Source organism: Sturnira hondurensis, unplaced genomic scaffold, assembly GCF_014824575.4.
Source record: "Sturnira hondurensis isolate 20B ecotype Veracruz unplaced genomic scaffold, ASM1482457v3 Scaffold0017436, whole genome shotgun sequence".
NCBI lineage: Eukaryota > Metazoa > Chordata > Mammalia > Chiroptera > Phyllostomidae > Sturnira > Sturnira hondurensis.
This window is the reverse complement of record NW_028090067.1, coordinates 9,775,522-9,795,986: the sequence shown is the minus strand read 5'-3', so window position 1 is coordinate 9,795,986 and position 20,465 is coordinate 9,775,522. Positions and strand designations below refer to the sequence as shown.

The 20,465-nt window shown below is 40.3% G+C and overlaps 1 long non-coding RNA gene across 1 annotated transcript in view; it reads left to right on the top strand.

The window, feature by feature from the left end:
• The first annotated feature begins 8,857 nt into the window (after window positions 1-8,857).
• LOC119002475 (uncharacterized) overlaps window positions 8,858-20,465 on the top strand; it is a 28,033-nt gene continuing 16,425 nt past the window's right edge. Inside the window, exon 1 of the long non-coding RNA XR_005069738.1 lies at window positions 8,858-8,975. This is a non-coding gene — a long non-coding RNA (uncharacterized LOC119002475). The remainder of the gene's footprint in view (window positions 8,976-20,465) is intronic.

The following is a 20,465-nucleotide window of genomic DNA, read 5'->3' as shown; positions in this document are numbered from 1 at the left end:
GGCCTTCTTGGGGGTCGTGGGGGAACTAGGTTCCTGAGCGCAGTCCCGGGAGAAGGGCAGGCCATCAAGCACAGGCTGCTCAGTGGCTCTGGAAACTCAGTCTGTGGCTTTCTCCCAGTCGCAGGGCTGAGTGGTTGGAGGAACAGGGGAAGCGATGTGGGTGTGTAGTTACACATAATGTATTAATCTCATCGACTGGACCAGAATCCACAAGAAAAGAAAGAGGTCTCCAACACCCAGGCGTTTTCAGACGTGCATGCTTAAATTTACGATTGAAACAAATTACTCCCCTCTATATATTTATTTTCTTTCTTGCTCCTTCTGATTCCCCTGAGGTCCGCCCCACCCTCCTGGGGAGTCCCACAGGACTGCCTAACTCTTTGACCAAATGAGGCATCCTCAGTGCCGCCTTTAGGACCACGCCAGCATGGGGCCCTCGGCCATCTTCACTGGGGGCCATGCCATCCTCTCTTAGCTGTAACCAGGCACAGACAGCTCTGTTACGCTTCCATGGCTGAAGTCATGCAACAGTCATTTGCTTAATTCCACTATATCTTATAGACCTAGTTGGTGTTAAACTGACATTCACAGCTTTCCACTGTCCTCATATATTTGGTTCCAATGTTTGGTGAAGGCTGGCTTTTCCTCGGGTTGTGAAAAAGGTTTATTTTAAGAATATAACTTTAACTTGATCGTGTTTATATATACCATTGCAAGTTTTACGTACCACTTGAATTCTCTATAGTATCTACTACTATAGACTGTGATTAAAAGGGTTCTTAACTCAGGAGCCTCAAAATTAAGGCTCCTTTTCCTGTGGGTTTCCAACGTTGGATTATGAAAGAAGTCTCTCCCTAGAAGTGGGTGACTACAGGAAACAGTGAGTCTGAAGTCTTTGCGGAATTACTTGACTGCAGACCGGATGGCGGGGGAAGAGCGGTGAGGAGGGGTTATTCAGATGTCGGCTGGGATGTTAGATTCATGGTTTTCAAGATGTTTTCTGGGTCTGAGATTCTGAGATACTCCTTACAATGTCACTTAAGACTGCAATTTCCTAAACATGAAATGTCTCAGGAAGTAAGTTCCACGTCTGGGGCTCCTTCGTAATTAACATTCAAGACCCTAAATAACATTTGGATTCATTAACTTTTGTCTGGCTTCATGAAACACATTTAGTATTTCTGACCATGTTACTACATTGGCTCATTATAAGGTTGTTAGTAGACTTGTGAAAATTATGCAGTTTGGAAAATAAGGGTCCCTAAACAAAGGGACCTTGACTATTTTTAAAGTCAAGAAGCTCCCAAATGTATAACTAGATGACATATCTTTTTTGGGGGGATAGGGAAAATTTTATTCATGAGACTATCCTTTTTAAAAAAACCTATGTGGAAGTTGAAAATTTAAGATAGCTCCAGCCACAAAATTTCCAACATGCACATCTGTCCATTTCTGACAACAATGACTGCTAAGTTGATCTTCAGGCTTCTTTATGGGCATCAGAGTGATGTTCTTATTGAACCTTAAAGTCCATAGTGAGAGCCTCTCTTGTCTCCTATCTTCCCCATGCAACGCTGTAAATCTAACTTCTGCCTGTCCTATTGTTCGGAAAAAAGCAACCATATTGTGCTGATTGCTATTAAATTAAAGCATAAAGGACGAGACACAAATGTGGAAGTCCATCTTACCAGCAGGGATACCACTATCTTTTATTTGTCGTTTTGGGAGGGTCAGAAAGTCATGACAGGCATCTGACCTCTGATAACCTCTCTGGTGCTTCTGTGTGCAGTTTTGGGGGGAAGAACTTAATTAAATACAATTGAATTTCCCTGCTAACATTGCCCCTGAAAGGCCTCCTTTTAGATGGCTTGGTGTTTGCTGGTGAGGAACAAACAAAGATGCTTCTTTTGTTCCTCAAAGAAAAGTTAGCATATGTTAGTTAAGGATTTGTGATTTCTTTTGACTAGACTGCCGAGTTCCTAAAAATTCAATGAGTCTTTTGAAATAATAACCACAAAAGAAAATGAAATATGCAACTAACTAAAACCCTAACTCTTCTTATTCCTAAGAATTATTGTTAAAGTTAATGTTTTTAAGAGTTGACTCTATTTATTTACGATAAAAGATTACGATCGTAGCTTTATAATGAAGTTAGTAGTAGTTGCCCACACAATATAGAACTTGTCCACCTCCTGGGTTCTCTAGGTGCCAGAGAAAGAGAAGAACTCCCAGCAGATTCATTTATAGTACATGTTAGGATATTGTTACAAGTGTTGACAAAGAATATACAGCTTTGGGTTATAAATAATATATTATGAATATTAATTATTGATAAGCTCATCTATAAGTTTCAACTTCAATACAGAGCAATAATGACATAAATAGGAGGCAAAGAAATCCATCTCCCCATCATTATTCTTGGGCTTCTGAAATCAGTGGCTGACAACTAGAACTTGAGGAATCAATTTTATAATCATGCCACATAGAAATACTATGTTATTTCATTCAAGGGAGAGTCTTAGTGCTTATTTTAGGAGGGATCAGGTTTATAGTTTCTTAGAGTCAAGGAATCTTCTAATCCTAGATGATTTTGTTTTCCTTGAAGAAAGGGTTAGAATAAGGAATTGATGCTTTTGAATTCCAAGTTGCCTCTTGTGTATGCTCAGCCTGCTTCCTCACCTCCATACCCCTTTCCTCTGTTTCCAAGCTTTCCCAGGTCTAGTTATTTAGAGTGGAAAAAAGTCAACACTTGACCTCACTACCCTGTCTGGCTTCTGTCCCATCTATTGTCTTCTGTTCATGGGTTAAACTCTTGAAAGTGTGCACTAGACCCATAGTTTTTATGTTCATGTTGCCGTCTTTCCAGAATAGTTTTCATGTTCACTTCTGTGCTCTGTACTGTGTACCCTGGCTGAAGTTACCACATCAGGACCACCATGCATGACCGGGACAGTGTACCCTACGTGAGGGCTCCGAGCTAAGGGGATAGTGGAGGCTGACACCCAGGTGCATTTGCTGGCCACACCATGTCTTGTCTTGGGGCTGGGGCTGAATCTGTCCAGAGGTGCTGGGTTTTATTTTTCTTTCTTTTCTTTTCTTCTTCTTCTTCTTCTTTTTTTTTTTTTTTTGTATTTTGCCTGAAGGTTTCATAGGCCTAGCTGTGGATTTGTCAATAATTCCCTTTGCTCCAATCCCAGCATTTACTGTCTGATCTTACTCTTTAAAATCTAGAACTTTTAACAAATAATAAATAAACACATGATCAGGAGTAAAATCATTACTTTTTTCAGGGTCCCTAATTCTTTGTCAACCAGAGTCTGAACAGGGTTGTTAAAATCTTAAATTACCATGGGATTGGAATGAATTATTTTTCTGTTTATTTTGCAAAATACTAGTTGAGGAAAGAAAAGATTCAAGGCTGGAATCCATATGGAAAAGGCGATGCTAATCTCTTATCAGACCACTCCCTGCTTCCCATCCCACAGCCTTGCTTATCAGAGACCCCAGAACAAAGTGAACAAACATAGGCTTTATACCCAGGCAGATTCATGTTGGAGTCTTAACTCCACCACTCAGTGATTTTGTACTGGGTTGTTGTTAAATTCTCTGGGCTTCAGATTTCTCATCTACAAAAGAATGATATAAATAGCTGCCTGTCAATAAACAGTCCTTTGGTGGAGCATTTAGGCTCATTATCACAGGGAAACATCTACTGGTTTGCTTGGGGTCAGCATGTTCTCCCAGTCTTGACTTTTCCCCACACTAATCCACTGCTAATGATACTCTTACTTTCTTTTCTTTACCTAGATTACTTTTACTTCTGCCTCAATATTTGGCTCAGCTGACCTGTCCTCCAAGAAGTGTTTCCTGATCCCTGTAACTTGTCTAAACATTCTTCACCTTGGCTCTGGGTTAGGAGCACCCCCCGGTACCTTACGCATCCTTTTATCACCATTTTTATCCTCCTGGGTTTAATTGTGCTGGGGTGGGGGAGCACTATGGGGGTTATGCCTGATTTATTTTTACGTTCTCAGGGCTAGATACAGGGCATGACATATCAATAACTAAATTGACTCTCTGGATTTCAACAACAGGAGACGTGGACAGAAAGCCACGGCAGCAAGGAATCCGATATTAAAGAATCATGGTGACTAAACCACTTCCCTTGTATATTTCATTTCTGATGGGTAATTTATTCCCCTATTGCTTAACTTCTGGTCCACTGCACTTTCCACGTTTCTTCTTGGAGGGGAACTGATCTGGCCCTAATCTTACAACCTTTTGAAACCAGCTACTTACTACAAGGATCAGTAGCTCAGTGTCACACTGTAGGGAAATCAACATTGCCTACGAGCTTGTTGTAAGAGCAGAATCTCAGGTCCCACTCTAGACCTCCTAAATCAGGACCCGTGTTTTAACTAGTTTATTTGCTCTAACATGTAAGAAGCACTGGATCAGAAGCAGGTGCTTTCACGAATAGCGTAGGCCCTGGCTGGATAGCTCAGTGGTCATCACCCCAACACACCAAAGTTGTGGGTTGATCCCCAGTCAGGGCATGTACAAGAATCAACTGATGAATGCATAAGTAAGTGTAACAACAAATTGATGTTTTTCTCTCTCTTTTCCTCTCTCTCTAAAAATGAATATTAAAAAAAGAATAGTGTATTCCCTGACTTTCCTGATGTATAGATGTATCCATCTATGAGATGGAAAAGGTACAGGAAAAGGTATTGGGACTGAAGCAAAGAGAATGAGATATTGATGAGGTCTGAGATATTGATGAGGTCTGGAACAATGCCAGGAAGGAATTTTCTGATCAAGAAAATCTCTAATGAAACACTTTAAATGAGATTAGGACCTGGTAGGTTATCTAAATATTTAAAATGATTTCAAGTAAGTGAGAAGTCAGTTTTTCAACTTAATGTCTTGATCCTCTGCCTGGAAATAAAATGTTTGTCTTTTTAGAGAGAGACTGTGTCTCTGGAAAGCCAGGCACACAACCCATCATGGCAAACACATTTGTTATTTGGTAACAGTTCAATGACCCGAGTGAGGGTTTCTAAAGCTATCTCCTGGTTTCCGTGTTCTATTCCAGACCGGAGGCAAAGCAAGTGTTTGTTTTTAGCGTAGTTAATACCCAAGCCCCTCGCAATTGTTTCCACAGAGCCAGCTGCCCTTTGCAGATCCCCCTGGGAGGCTTTCTTTTGGTTCCTAACCCTCCAGCGCCTACAACCCCTATTTGCAAAGACATTTGTCATATGGGAAGGGCTCGTGAACCTTCCCATCTTTTGGAGGAAGATGCTCAAGGCCCTAATTCGGAAAACTTTGCCCCTTGGCTCAGACCTCTGGGCTCTAGGAAGACCAGCTCCTCCTGCCTAACCACCCGTTGCAGTCCCAGGAAAGCAAAGATAAGTGGACAAACCCAAACAGCACCTGTGCAATATTTCTTAGCTGACTATTGTAGGATTGAAAATTCTGAGAAAATCCCTCTGTTGTCTTGAAAGCTTCATAAGATTTTGGATGTATTTTCTGCAGCAAAGTTTCTGTTTATGAATGTGTGGCCACATGACATTTTGTGTTTATCACCGTTGCTTTCTTGTCAGTTCAGCAATGATTTTTCCCCGGGGGTCTTCTTCCTTTTAGTTACCACCACCCTTCATTCTTTCCTCTGTAAAAGGGAGTCCCTGAATGCAATTGATGAGTGATCTTTAATACCGGGTGCTAAGTGGGGGGGGGAATAAAGAAGTCAAGCCTTCATTTGGAAAATCAAGTTACAAAATTGTCAGCGGCAGACACTTGGTAACCACTGAGAGGGAGTGGCCATCCCAGGACCTGACTGGGGATTCGGTTTCTACTCTTCACACGGTTGCTTGTTCAAGTATGTAGATGTGTGCACACATGCCTGCACATGCATATGCATGCCCATGTGCACATGTGTGTGCATGCCTGTGTGCTCCCCCAAACAAAACCTTGAACTTCTCAGGACAAACCACCTGTTTTCACATCATCGTGGTGACAAAAGGGCTTTTTTCTTCTTTTTAATTTTAATTAGCTGAGCTGCCCTATTTTCCAGGAACTCGCCTCTTCTCTAACCTATGGGCTGTACCTGTCTTTCTTTTCATTAGACCTGGGCCCTTTTTTGTCATTTATACCATACTTTTGCCTTTTCTCTTTCCTTTTGAAAGAAAGAGGTTTTTCTATTATTTTAGAGCAAAGGACCTCTGGTTTATGTGGCGACTCCTGTGGCTTTATAAATGCACTTGATTTAGCTTTCAATGTGTAATTACTGCCAAACAAGTTAATTGCTTTATAAGTGTCCAAAATTCCCTGTTGTAATTTTGCTTTCATTTACCAACCTTCATTATACTTCCACTGTTCAACATAAACACAAATGATAGTTAATGAACGCCTAATGCCATATTCATTAGAAAAATCAGGTTAATGACTGGCAGTGAATATCCCAGCTTTATTCTTTCAAGCCTTTTTATTTTATTTGTTGATTACAATAGCTTTTTTTTTTTGTTTACAAAGAAATTCTACCTGCGTCTTAGGCTTGCTCCAAAGTTCAAAATAAAGCTTTTCTAAGGAATCAGATAACCCCAGTCTCTGAATCTTCTTTCCTCGTTCTCTTTAGCAAGAGTCACCTATTAAGTGAAACTCAGAGTGTATTTGATTTCCATGGACTATTGGCCATCACGAAGGCTTACTCTTTGGAGGTCAGAAATCCCAGGACTGCTGTGTACAGATGTTCAGGTGGTGCATTGGATGGTCTTAGGAAGCCTTGTTTGCATTCTCTTCTGTGAATGATGCCAGACAGTTGTGACATATCCGTAACCTGCATAGCTTTGAGTAGGGCACTTACTCAAATCTCAGCTGAAATAAGAAACACGTATGGCAGTGTGGTTTGGGGACAGAGTTCTGTGCTCTGTTTTGATCACCCTGGGCAAGTGTTGTCTACACAGAAGACAGCCGATGTTTGAAGGTGCATGGCTGGAGTGAGTGGCAGGAAGTCCACCGAGGAGAAAGACTGAGATGCACATCATGGGGTGGGGGTGGGGTGGGGGCTGACTCTCCACCTGGTAATTCTCGCTTTGTCAGAGACCACTTCCCTTTTCTGTAGACAGGGGTTACTTTTCCAATCAAACCTGACAGCTGGATTCTAAAGACCACGGGTATGCTGATTATGGGTGGAACATGGAGTCCAGACCCTGAGATTTGATCGCGGGCTTGTCACATCATGCTTGTGTGATCTTAGGCAGTTTCCTCATCTATCAAATGAGAATATTGATGATTTAGGATTCCTGCTAGTTCTTGTGACCTGTGACTCCTTTGGGGATCATGGGAGAATCCACCTGCATTCTTTAAGCCCATTAACTAGATGCTTATTATACACCCCGTGTGGAGCTGATGTCAGGGACACTATGAGATGACACATTTCTTGATTGATGGGAAGGTGCTACGTTTGTGGCACACTCACAGTATCATATGACTACAGTGTCTGAACTCCTTTTAGGCTCCCCAGCGCTTTCCTCTGGAGTTTACCTGGAACCTCCTTTGTGCCTTGTCAGGTTCCTTCCGTCCTGTTGCCGAAGTGCATGACCCAAGAGATGCTGTTGCTTCCAGTTTTGTCTCCCTCTGGGGTCCTCCTGTTTGTCAGACCACAATCTATACTTCCATGTACATCTGCACCCCATGTGTCTCTCCTTCATAATGGTTAGTATCGTTGAAATTTTGCCTTCATTTGTATAATTCTTTGGTTACTCTCTCTTTCTCTAGACGAATAAATCAAGGAAAGGACATGGTGCACTCACCATTGTTTTTCTCGTATCTAGATGTTTGCTCCTGTCCTGGGGGCAGGCCTGTTGGGGGTCCCTCCTTCACGACCCCAGGTTCCTCGGGCCCATCAAAGACTGAGAGGTGATTGTAGCAAATAGTGTGGACAAAAGAAAGTCAAGGACCCCAAGAATTGTGGCTAACCAAACAAATAAAAAGTGCCAAATTGAAAAGCACAAGTATATAAATAAATCCTGTTATTATCTTGCTGAAGTTTGATATTTTAAGTAACATTACAAGGCTCCCGGTCATTGTCGGAAGCTCAGGGGTGTTTTTTCTGGCCTCCCTGAATAGACCTGTTGTATGTATTGGATATTTGTGTCAGTCAGGCTTCTGCTTCAATCATTTTACATAAGAAGCGACTCCAAAATTAGTGGCTTTCAACTAACAGCATTTGTTTCTTGTTCATGTTCACCGGTCTGTGTGTCGGAGGTAGCTCTGCTGGGGTCAGCTCGTGCTGATTCAAGGCTGTGGGTTAGGTGCAAGTCTATTACTTTGGTCTTCTCCTCGTTCTGGGACCAGTGGCGACGTGGGGCATGTCCCCCCCACCCCCCCAGGCTAAGATAGAAATGCATGTGGCCGAGACAAACCCGACATGTACATTTAAAGCCTATGCTCATGTCATGTGTGCGAATATGTGATTGGCCAAAGCAAGTCACAGACCTACCTCATTGTTGGCGGGACAAGGAAACATACTTCATTTACTCAGGTGGGAAGTATATCCAAGCTACGTGGCAAAGAGTGTGAATGTTTAATTCTATTTCATCCTAATACATCACGCGATATTCTCAAAATGTGTTGCCTCTCATTCATAGTATTTGCCACAGTCGTAATTTTGCATTTATGTATATGGCTCTTTAGTTACCACTTGTATTTTCTTCTGGACTCTTGAAGGTAGGAATTGCGTCTGTCTGGCATCCTTATCAATCCCCTAGTACCTAGGACGGTGTTCTGGACAATGCCACGTATTCAGTGAAAGAACAGCTATTGTTTGAATAAACCAGCTCCTGATCTGCCTGAAAAATTATCTGGGAAAACTTATGATACTAAATGCTTTGTTTCAAATCTTTCAGAAATCCCCTTGCTATATTCCCATCGTGAGAAGCGCAACCCTGTGGGAGAGAAGCGTTTCCCGTGCAAATGTGAGTAAGCGCAGGGCTGCTGTGTGTCTCCAGCTTTATCTTTTTCTGTTTAGTTGTTTGATACATAAGGTTTGTTCCTTTGCATTTTTATTCTTCCTTTACTTTATAAGTGGTGAAAATTTTTTTTTTTAATTTCAAAATAAAGAGAATGTTAAAAGACATTTTTCCATGGAGCTTTGTGTCTCCATTTGAGACTCACCCTACATTTTTATTCTTTACATGGAGATATTTACAATGAGAAAAGAAAATGTATCATTCCTTCGATGAACAGCAATAGAGTTCATAGTGCAGTAGGGGTCTTTGCAATGCTTGTATGTGGGACAATATACTGAAACTAAGACAATAATTCCATCTCAGTATAATCAATAAAAATAAACAACTGAGTTCATCAAGCGAAAAGCTGACCCGTTAGCAGTGTTCTCCCCGCATCCCACCTTCTACTCCCTGGTTGCTAATGATCTCTTCCTGGTGGGAGCCAAAGTGAGCGTTTGGTGCTGCAGTGCACATCTGCATGGCTGTAAGCGACTGTGATGTGCGCATGGAGATGGTCGCCATGGCTGGCCCAGCCCGTTGTCATGGAGCTGTGGTAGCTTCCCAGGTTTAGTCCCACCAGAGCCTTGTTTACAAAGCAGGATTGGGGAAAAAAAAGAACCTTTCATCCAACACAGAAATTTACATCTTAAGGGCCCTAATTGCCTTCATTTCCTTCCTATCTTCCATGAAAGGAATGGATGGCAGTGTCCTCTCTGGAGGGTCACATAGCTCAGTGACAGGATGAAATCAGAGAGACCCCAGTACACGGGGAGGGGCGATCCTTGATTTGTCTGCTCTCCTCTCTACTTCCCCAAAACATGTGAGCAAAACTGCTCCAAATGAATGCTTGCTGAAAAGTAGCCTAGGTGACCGAAAATAGAATTCAAGAGTAGAAATCAAGAGATGTGGGAAATTACATTTTTAAGATGAAAGGAAAATGCTACTGTGGGAAGAAGAAAAACGTGACCGAGGTTGCAAAACTGGACCTGGTTTTCTAACTGTTCTGACACCACCAACCACAGGGACATATCGAAATTAGGCGTCGGCTGTATGCTGTCTCATTAGTCATCTTCTGATTTGCACTTCAAGTAATGGCCTCTTAAGAATCCTTACCACAAGGGGAGCCCATGACTCCCACCATGGACTGTTGAAGGAGGAAATGGACCAAACCAAGTCCCCCTGCTGCTGCCATCCCACCATTAGCACGTTAGGGCTCCGAGACGGCAAAGCTTCATGAAAGGGGACCCCCGTGGGTCAATCTCACTTATGAAAAGATACTAAATTGAGTACCAGCAAAATCAAATTCAGCAATGTATACAATAAAACACATCCTAATCAAGTAAAATTTATTCTAGAGATGCAAGAATAGTTTAACATAAAACATACATTAATAGATTAAGGGAGTAAAATTGTATAACTATCCTGACAGACACTTCGACTTTAATTGGAAGAAAGGGAGAAAAAAAACTATTAGAAAACTGGGAATAGAAAGGAAGCTTCCTTAATCTAAATATATATATACATGTATGTGTGTATATATATATATATATATATGTGTGTGTGTGTGTGTATCCTACAGAAAAATCAATCACAATTAATTGTGAACTTTTGGCAGCTTTTCTATTAGACTAAGGGAAAAACAATAGTGTCTACTATTATTGCTTCTATGCAGCAATATTCTGGGGGTCCAAAGCAATAAAATACTAAAAAAAAGAGGTACAAGAAGTGGAGGAAAAGGATAATGTACGAGAGTAAGCAAAAGTAGGTTTACAGTAATACAAATAAATAATACAGTAATAATTAATAAATAATAATAATAACAAGAATAAACTCTGTGTGTTATGTACTCACAATGATAAACCCACTTTTGCCCACCCCTATGTATTACATACCTGGAAAATTATCTCCNTGTATGTGTGTGTGTGTGTGTATCCTACAGAAAAATCAATCACAATTAATTGTGAACTTTTGGCAGCTTTTCTATTAGACTAAGGGAAAAACAATAGTGTCTACTATTATTGCTTCTATGCAGCAATATTCTGGGGGTCCAAAGCAACAAAATACTAAAAAAAAAGAGGTACAAGAAGTGGAGGAAAAGGATAATGTACGAGGGTAAGCAAAAGTAGGTTTACAGTAATACAAATAAATAATACATTAATAATTAATAAATAATAATAATAACAAGAATAAACTCTGTGTGTTATGTACTCACAATGATAAACCCACTTTTGCCCACCCCTATGTATTACATACCTGGAAAATTATCTCCAAATGATTACAATGTGTAAATTACTAAAACCAAAAATATCAACTTGTTTGCAATAAGTCTACCAAAATATGTATAAAACGTATATGGAGAAAAATACAACGCATTATCTAAAGATATGAAGGAAGGCCTGAATAAAGGAAGACATACTATGCCAATGAATGAGAGGACAACTGTAGTTTTGTAGACGAACAAAGAGCTGGTCCTACAAGTTATAGGAAAGATCAGGGACTAAGCATGAATAAAATAGTGATGAAGAACAAAATGTAGGAACCTGACCTATCAGATATCAAAACTTTTGTAAATCGATAGGAATAAGAAAATGAGCCATTGGCTCAAGAATTGACCAATGGAACGGAATAAAATACATACTTCTAACATATGAAAGGAGGGACATTAGACATTGATGGAGAAAGGAAGAACCATTTAATGAGCGATGGCTGGGAATACTGGCTATCTCTACAGAAAAGATAGTATGAAATTATATGCCTACCTCCCACCATATTGAAAAATAAATTGGGGGTGAATTTAAGACCTCAGTGAAAAGGGAATATCTTTTAGGAGAAAATAAAAAATATTCTTATAACCTGAAACCCTTACAAAGGGTTTCTTAAAGAAGGTATAAAAATCACAAACTTTAAAAGCATATTGATAAATTTTATCAAATTTATTAAAAGTTTTATTCACCAAGATTTATAACCAAAGTGAAAAGGACAGGTGGAGATAATAATAAGTGTTTGGAAAGGAAATATTAACAAGAGATTGGTGTTAGGAATTTATAAGGAACTCCTATTAGTCAGTGAGAGTAAGACAGGTAATAGGTTAGAAAAAATAGGCAAAGAATATGAATTGACAATTCATAAAGAAGATACCTGAATATCCAATAAGAATGTAAATAGATGTTTGGGCTTAATACATAGCTATCAATTGACATAGATTAAAAAAGCTGATGATAATGTGTTGGCAATGGTATAGAGAAATGAACAGCCTCATTGTATCTGCTGCAGCAGAGTCACCTTGGAGAGCATTGTCATGACCTAACTCTATCATAGAATGCAACAGTCCAGTGAATGTTTGACCCAACAATCCTCACCAGGTGTAAATTTAGAGACTATACATACTCAGGGAGACACATAGAAGGTTTTTGTTGCATTGATTTTTGATAACAAAAATTGAAAAGGCATACATGCCTATTAACAGGAGAGTGGATAAATAGATTGTGATATATTTGTACAATGGGCTATTGCAAGGAATTTAAAGGAACAATGTAAAGCTACACATACCATCAAAGATAAATCTCAATAACCTGATGCTAAGTAAAAAATCAAGTTATAGAATTAGTTTTGTGTTTATGGTCATCTAGGGACTACATTTATATGTCTTTGCTTTCCCTTCCTGGTTTAGAGTCATTTGAGACAGACACACAAATTAGACAGATGATGATAAAAATACATTCCAAGTCAAAGGTGAATCAAAGGATTTAATAATGTTTTTAAAAATATGAACAGATCATATAATTCTACTCACAAGCCCCCAATGGGCCTCAGGTCCACTCCCAGTCAAATCCGAAGTCTGTATCACGGCTCCAAGACCTTACAGGCTCTGGATCTCACTGTGCCCAGCTCGTCACTCATCCCTTCCTCTCCCGCCTTGCACTGCTCCTGTGCTCCAAGCAGATTTTCCTCCTACGCCCCGCACTTATGCTCTAGCAGGAATGCACTTTGCTCCTTCCCTTCTCTCAGATCTCAGCCCCACTTGCCTCAGGACAAATTGAAACTGGTCTGGTGGGAGATCGGGGCTGGGAGCTCTCCCAAGGAAACTGATTTCAAAATACTCACTAGCTAGTCTGGGCTCAAGGTCCCAAATCAAGGGTGTCCAAGTTCTCATTGCAAACTCCCAGCAATGAAAAAAAATCAAGGGACTTTCTTCCATATACATATATGGAAGCTTTATGTATATAAAACTCCATTCATTAAAATGTTATAAACTCACTCTGGCTGGTGTGGCTCAGTGGATTGAGTGCTGGCCTGCTAACTAAAGGGTCACCAGTTGGATTCCCACTCTGGGCACATGCCTGGTTTGCGAGCCAGGCCCCCAGTAGGGGGCGTACAAGAGTCTACCACACATTGATATTTCTCTCCCTCTTTCTCTCTCTCTCCCCTCTCTAAAAAAATAAATAAAATCTTCAAAAAATAAAAGGATGTTATAAACTACATCATAACATTTTATAAATTATAAATATATTATAAAATATACATTCCATCAAATTTAAAAATGAACGAGATAAAGTAGAGGTAAATATTACTTTTTCAGATCTAGTCATGAATTTTATATTATTTTAATTTATATGTCAAGAACATTATACACAAGGCTTATTTTGAATGAGAGTGGATATAAAGTCTTTATATATAGCATTTGTAAATATAAAGTCTTTAGTAAGTCTTCTCGCTAAATTTCAAATATCTCTGTCAACTTTTTGGCAACTCATTTGAGATCATCTGTTTCCCTTTGGACCAAGGGGCTAGACTCACCCCATGAGGCTGGAGAACCCAGATTTAGCAATTCCAGTTTGTACCTGAGTTGCTCATATGGGGCCCAGGTCACCATTCCTCCCAGAATCCTCCTGGTTCTCCAGCAAAGCTGCCTGCCAGCTGCCCACGTGATCCTGTTCCATCTGGCTGAGAAAAGCAGGGGGGCAGAGAGTAGCAGAGTGCCGTAGGATTTCACCAAGGCTAGAAAACCATGAGTGTATTGTATTAAAATCTACTCGACACTCTGCACCAGAGGTAATGGAACACTCATTCCCAGGGGGTTTTGTCCTTTCATTTCGCTGGAGTTCTTGGAGGCCCTCCCCAGTATGATCTGACAACAGCGATGGAGTAGAAAGAGAACACGTCTCTTTTCTCTTTGTGAAATATTCCAGGCATTTAAAAACCTAGAGAAAACTGTAATACATAACTTGTGTTCCCATGACTCATCTTAAGAATAAATATTTTACAAATAAAAATGTAGGGTCATAGTGTTTTAAAAGGAAGAAAGAATAAGAGAGAGAGAGAGAGCAAAGCCTGGTTTCCTCACAGCCTGTCAGTGGCATGGGGGATCAGGGCCCAGGATTCCCTGTTTGCTCTGGAGTGGGTATGGGGATGATGAGGGGGCTCAGGCCTGGGACCAGTCTGGCATTCAGAGGAGGAAGCTGCAGGCCGCGGAGACCACCAGACCCAGGGTGAGAGCAGATGCTGGCACTGACGGTTCCTGTCACATAGGTCAGCTGGAACTAGGTACAGCAGCTATGGTGGCACCTAAGACAGGGATTAAAACAGAAAAACCAAGAGGGAAAAGACTGTCCAGCAGTCGCCAGAGAGACCCCGGCTGATGGCTCTCGGGGTGATCGCCTCCTCTCTGGGCCAAGGTCAGATGCTTCTTCCCACAAAGCTCCACATGGAGGGCAAGAGTAGGGTGACTTTTTGAGAGTAGAGACAGTTCTGAAAGTGACTGGAGTGAAATCCTGGATTGGCCGAGCAATTTACCTAAAATAGATTATTTAAAACCCTACAAGTGTCACTAAAGTTTTAAGGTAAAGTGTTTCCTGCAAGTTGAATTTGGTTAAAAAAGCAAAGTTAAGTGTACTTAAAACAATAAAAAGAAACAGAGAGGTAGGGGAAGGGCACTTCGATCAGAAAAGTGGAAAGAACATCTCACCACCTGGAGATGTGATAACAGCGCTCTGTCTTGTTTTCATTCATTTGTTTATTTGAAAAATATTTTCCATCACCTATTATAGGCAACACTACTGTTTTTTTAAGGCAATGTGGGCAGTGAGCATGCAGAAACATAAGTTTGGAATCATAGACTAGGATACACGGAGTCTTTGCACAGTTTGGAAAGTGGTGCCCTCTGTGGGTGGGAGGGAATAATACTTGCTCCAGGCTGATGCAACCCCAGGCCCTTGTGGGAGGCTTGGCTACTGGAATGTGGGCTTGAGGCCAAGCTGCACAGTCCTCTGTGGAGGCCCTGGGGAAGATAGACAACATGCAAAATAAATAACATAGGACATATGATAAAGAACCTAAGGGAAATAAGTGTATGTGTGTGGGGGGCTCATTTTTAAAATACACCAATCATGGGAAGTTAATAATAATATTTAGTAAAGAGGTGAAGGGGATGAAGGGTGGAGCCATAAAGGTCTTAGAGGAAGCATGTTCCAGGCAGAAAGAACAGCAAGTTTGAGGGTTCTGAGACAATAATTAGTACGGGATGTTAAACAAATAACAAAAGGGTGAAGTGGAGTGAGGGGGAACAGTAGATAAAGTAAGAGAGTAAGAGGGACATCTTTGTTTGCTGGAGACCGTTCAGGTTTACACCTACTCTTATTATAGAGTAATTATTAATAGGACTCACGCTGAGACTCACAATGTCCCAAACTGGTGAAAGCAGTTATGAAGCCCCAGCTCCTGTTCAGTCTAATTGGAGGCCATGGTGGGTTGTACTTTGAGCAAGATGAGGAGCCACTGGGGGGCTGTGAGTGGCAGGATATGACTTAGGTTTAAGAGGACCAATCAGGTTGACTTCTTGGAAGTGGAAGAAGAGCTAGCGGTTCTCGGTTTGCCCCCCAGGAGATCAGGGTTCTGCAGAGGAGGGGCCTGAACATCTGGCCTGGTCCTCAGGACACCCTCCCAGGTCTGGCACCTGGAGCCTCAGGCAACACTCCAGGGTGCAGAAAGGTGTTTGGCCGACTGCAAACTGGTTCACTTCAGGACGGCTGCAGCACATCAGCTGGGGAGACGGAGTGCGACTTCAGTCTGCTCTTCTTTTTCTGAGCAATCCCACCCTGCAGGAGGGGTTGCTGTGTTTTGGATCCTATAAACCCTCTTCTGTGATAAACTGTATGCCCACGGATCAAAGGCTCACATTAACAGTGATTTCAGGAAGATTGTGAATGGCAGGGGGCTTTGAGTACAGGGTCCATGGGGCTTCCCTTACTCATGGTTCATGTGACATTGATCAGGTAAGTTTTAGGGCTTAGAGAGTTGAGAAAGGAGGGATAAGACCATATCAATAAGCCATAGATAAGTTGGGGATCATGACAAGATAGATTTTCCTATCACCAATTCAGTTCCAGCGTAGAGTTTGGAATTAGCACTGAGTTTTTTGTTATTTATTTGTTTGTTTGTTTGTTTGCTTGTTTTAAAATTATTTTGTTGTTGTTCAAGTACAGTTGTCTGCGTTTACCCCCTACCACTTCCCCCACACCCAGCCATCCTACCTCCCTTCCTTGCTTCCATCCCCTCCCCTTGGTTTTGTCCATGTTCCTTTATAGTTGTCCCTGAAAACCCTTCCCCTTTCCCCGCAATATCCCCTCCCACCTCCCCTCTGGTTCCTGTCAGATTGTTCTTAATTTCAATGCCTCTTGTTATGTTTTGCTTGCTTGTTTGTTTTGTTGATTGGATTCCAGTTAAAGGTGAGATCATATGGTATTTTTCTTTCACTGCCTGTCTTATTTCACTTAGCATAATGCTCTCTAGTTCCATCCATGCTATTGCAAAGGGTAAGAGCTCCTTCTTTCTTTATGCTGTATAGTATTCCATTGTGTCAATGTAGCATAGTTTTTTGATCCATTCATTTACTGATGGGCTCTTAGGCTGCTTCCAGCACTTGGCTATTGTAAATTGTGTTGTTATGAACTCTGGGGTGCATAGGTTCTTTTGGATTGACGTTTCAGGGAATTACCACTGGGTTCTTCATTGTCTTGCAATTTACTTAGAAATGTGATGCTAAGGTTACTGGTACCTGCTTTCTGAAGGCCATTGCTTGAGTGGATGGCAAATGGAATATGTGTTTGAGGATAGTGATTGTACAGACAAACCCTGGGGCCAGACAGCCTCAGTTCAAATCCTCATTTTGCTGCTTTCTGCCCTGTGACTTTGGGAGATATGTCTCATCTTTCCATGCTTCAAGCTTTCTTATCTGTAAGGGGGAATAATAACAGCACCAACCTTCTAAGTTGTTGTGGGAATTAAGTGAGCTCAATGTAAAATGCATAGAATGGTTCCTGGCCTACGTGGAAAGCCTGCTGTGCATGCTAACTTTTACTATCACTTCTTTTGACTAATGCACTGAAAAAAGAAAAAGTCTCTCTTTTCACAGGGCCAGTACTTTTTTAAAAATGAAATGTTCTTTTGACCCATACATATGAACTAGTATTGAAGCTTACAGACTAGTACACCGAAGACTGGTTTTTGGAGGCTGATCATTTTTGGTCACTGTGATGGGGGGGCTGTTTATTGTCTTTCTGTTCTGAGAAGTAAGTAAGTCAGTACTTCCTCTGAGGTTCCTTCTTCATTCATTAGCAAATGTTGGTTTTAAAGGCAAGCTTAGCCTTTACCTCAAGTTTTCATTTTCATTCAAAAATGAAAAAATTAAAGTAAACTTCATCAAATTTCAAAGTAAAAAATAATTTTTGATTTAAATCTGACTAGGTAAGCAAAAGTTAGAATTGGTAAAAATGATAAAATCAATCATCCCATAGAAAACAAAGCAAGAATTCTTTAATAAAGAAGAGGAGATCATTGCAGTTTATTATTATCATTTAAAAACTTTATTGAGTATTCTATGGATATATTTATGAATCCCGTTTTACCTGAGTAGCTTTCCTATTCTATTAATACGTTACTTATCACTTAAGAATGAGTACATCTCAAGGAAGGATATATTTGGGTTCATTACTCATCATGAGTGTAGTACTGTTTAACAATAATATTACGAAGGGCTGATGATGAGATGCAGGTGTTTAAACACGCAGCACCAATAGATGTGACGTGGTGTTCAGCTCTGGGCACATACATTTTTAAAGGCTTCTATTCACGAGGGAGACAATAAAAACCCACACAATGGTAAGTGTGTTTGCTAAAAACATGAAGTGACTAGTTAATTTTTAGTCCTAAGATTTTAAAATGGGATTTTTTGAAGTGCTTCTTAACTTGCTAGTCTGCACATTATACTTTAGAGTGGAAAATAAAACAGCTATATTGATAAAGTCCACCTCTAGCTAGAACCTCACCATAGATCTAAGGAGTGTATTAGCCAGGGAGGGCCTTTCCACTTTCAAACTGCAGAAAGGTCATCAGGGGTTCATAGCTTCATGTGAGGCAAGAGAGATGGATTTGAAAAACAACATCTAAGGCATCTCTCTAGGTCAAGAAACAAGACATGTGCTTGATGCCAAGGTTTGCGGAGATGATAGAAAGTCTGCCCCTTCAGTTTCTACTGGGTACTGCCTCCCACTCAGTGGGGAATTTCCTCCCCACGTAGCAAAGAATTCTTCTGATGCTGGGTAGACCAGAAAAAAAAAGAAAACAAAACAAAACAAATAAAAACCTTAACAACTGTTCATAATGAGGTCTAAGGAATGAGTAAAAGAGAATGCCTAATACTTCTCTTTTCTTTTAATGAATTTTGAACCAGTGAGAGAGATGAAAAAGTTGGCCCTAATAGAAGTGAAAATACTGGATAAGTTAGGAATGCCACGGAAGTGTGTTTTGGGAAACAAAATGGGCAGAGTGCAAAATTGGGCTTTCTGCTCTGACCTCCAGAATGGTAGACTTGCTCAAACCACCAAGGTACATCCTTGGAAATGGCAGAACCCTCCTGTGGGTGAAGATGACAGACTCTTTTCCTGATAAGTTTACATTATGAATAAATGCAGACTGAAGCCACTTGCTTTCTGTTCACCTCAAAGACAAAAAGGGTATAAAGTAAGTATCCAACTTCACTCTTTTGCATGTGCATATCCAGGCTCCCAACATGATTTGTTGATTTTACACCAAGGGTTTATTTTGGGGATATCTGCTCTATTCCATTGATCTATTTGTCTGTCTTTATGCCAGTATCACACTATGTTGATTACTGTAGCTTTGTAAGGTGTTTTAAAATCAGGATGTATGAAACCTTGAACTTTGTCATTTTTTTCAAGATAGCTTTGGCTATTCCAGGTCTCTTGACAATATATATAAATTTTAGGATGGATTTTTAAGTTTCTGCAAAAAATGTCATTGAGATTTCAAGAGGGATTATGTTGAAGATATAACTTACTTTGGATAATATTGACATTTCAACAATATTGAGTCTTCCCATCCATGAACATAAGATATCTTTCCATTTATTTGTGTCTTCTTTAATTTGTTAGTGATGTTTTGTGGTTTCCAGCAAACGAGTCTTTCACTTCCTTGGTCAGGTTTATTCCTAAGTATTTTACTTTTTTCAATGGTATTTTAAATGAGATTTCCCCTTAATTTTCAAATGAGATGGTTTATTGTTAGCACAATGTATAGAATGCAATTGATTTCTCTAATTTGATTTTGTATTTGCAACTTTGCTGGATTCACTGATTAGGTAATTTTTTGTGGAATATTTTGGGTTGTCTACACAGAAGATCTTATCATCTATGAACAGAGGTAATGTGATTTCTTCCTTTCCAATTTAGATAACTTTTGTTTCTTATTCTTGCCTAGTTACTCTGGGCAGGACTTCCAATTCTGTGTTGAATGGATGTGGTAAGAGTGAGCATCCTTGTTTTGTTCCTGATCTTGCAGAAAAAGCTTTCAGTCTTTCATTATTGAGTATAATATTAGCTGTGGGTTTTTCATATATGACCTTTTTTTGTTGTTGTTGAGGTAGTTCCTTTCAATTCTTAGTTTGTTGAGTGCTTTTTATTCATCCCAAAGAACAATCAAATTATGCCAAATGCTTCTTCTGCATTAATTGTGGTGATTATGTTGATTTTTGCTTTTCTTTATGTTGATATGGTATATTGCATTATTTAATTTTTATATGTTGAATAATCCCTGCATTCCAAGAATAAATCTCACTCTTCATGTCATATGATCCTTTTCACGTGCTGATAAATTTAGTGTGCTAATTTTTTTGAGTTTTTATTTCCATCAAGGATATTGGTTTGTATTGAATTATTTCTTGTAGGGTAATGTGGATAGCTAACTTTGCTTTGGTCGAAGTTGACATTCTATTAGCATAAAATATTTAGTTTGGGTCCTCAGCTGCTCAATATTCAGCTTTAGAAATATGGGGAAGCACTACAAAAAGTGTGAAAGGTGTCTGAGCTGCTTGCTCCTCAATCACGATGTCCCGTCCTGAACCATCAGCAGCCCAGAGCTCTGAGACCCCCCTCACAGGGTGGT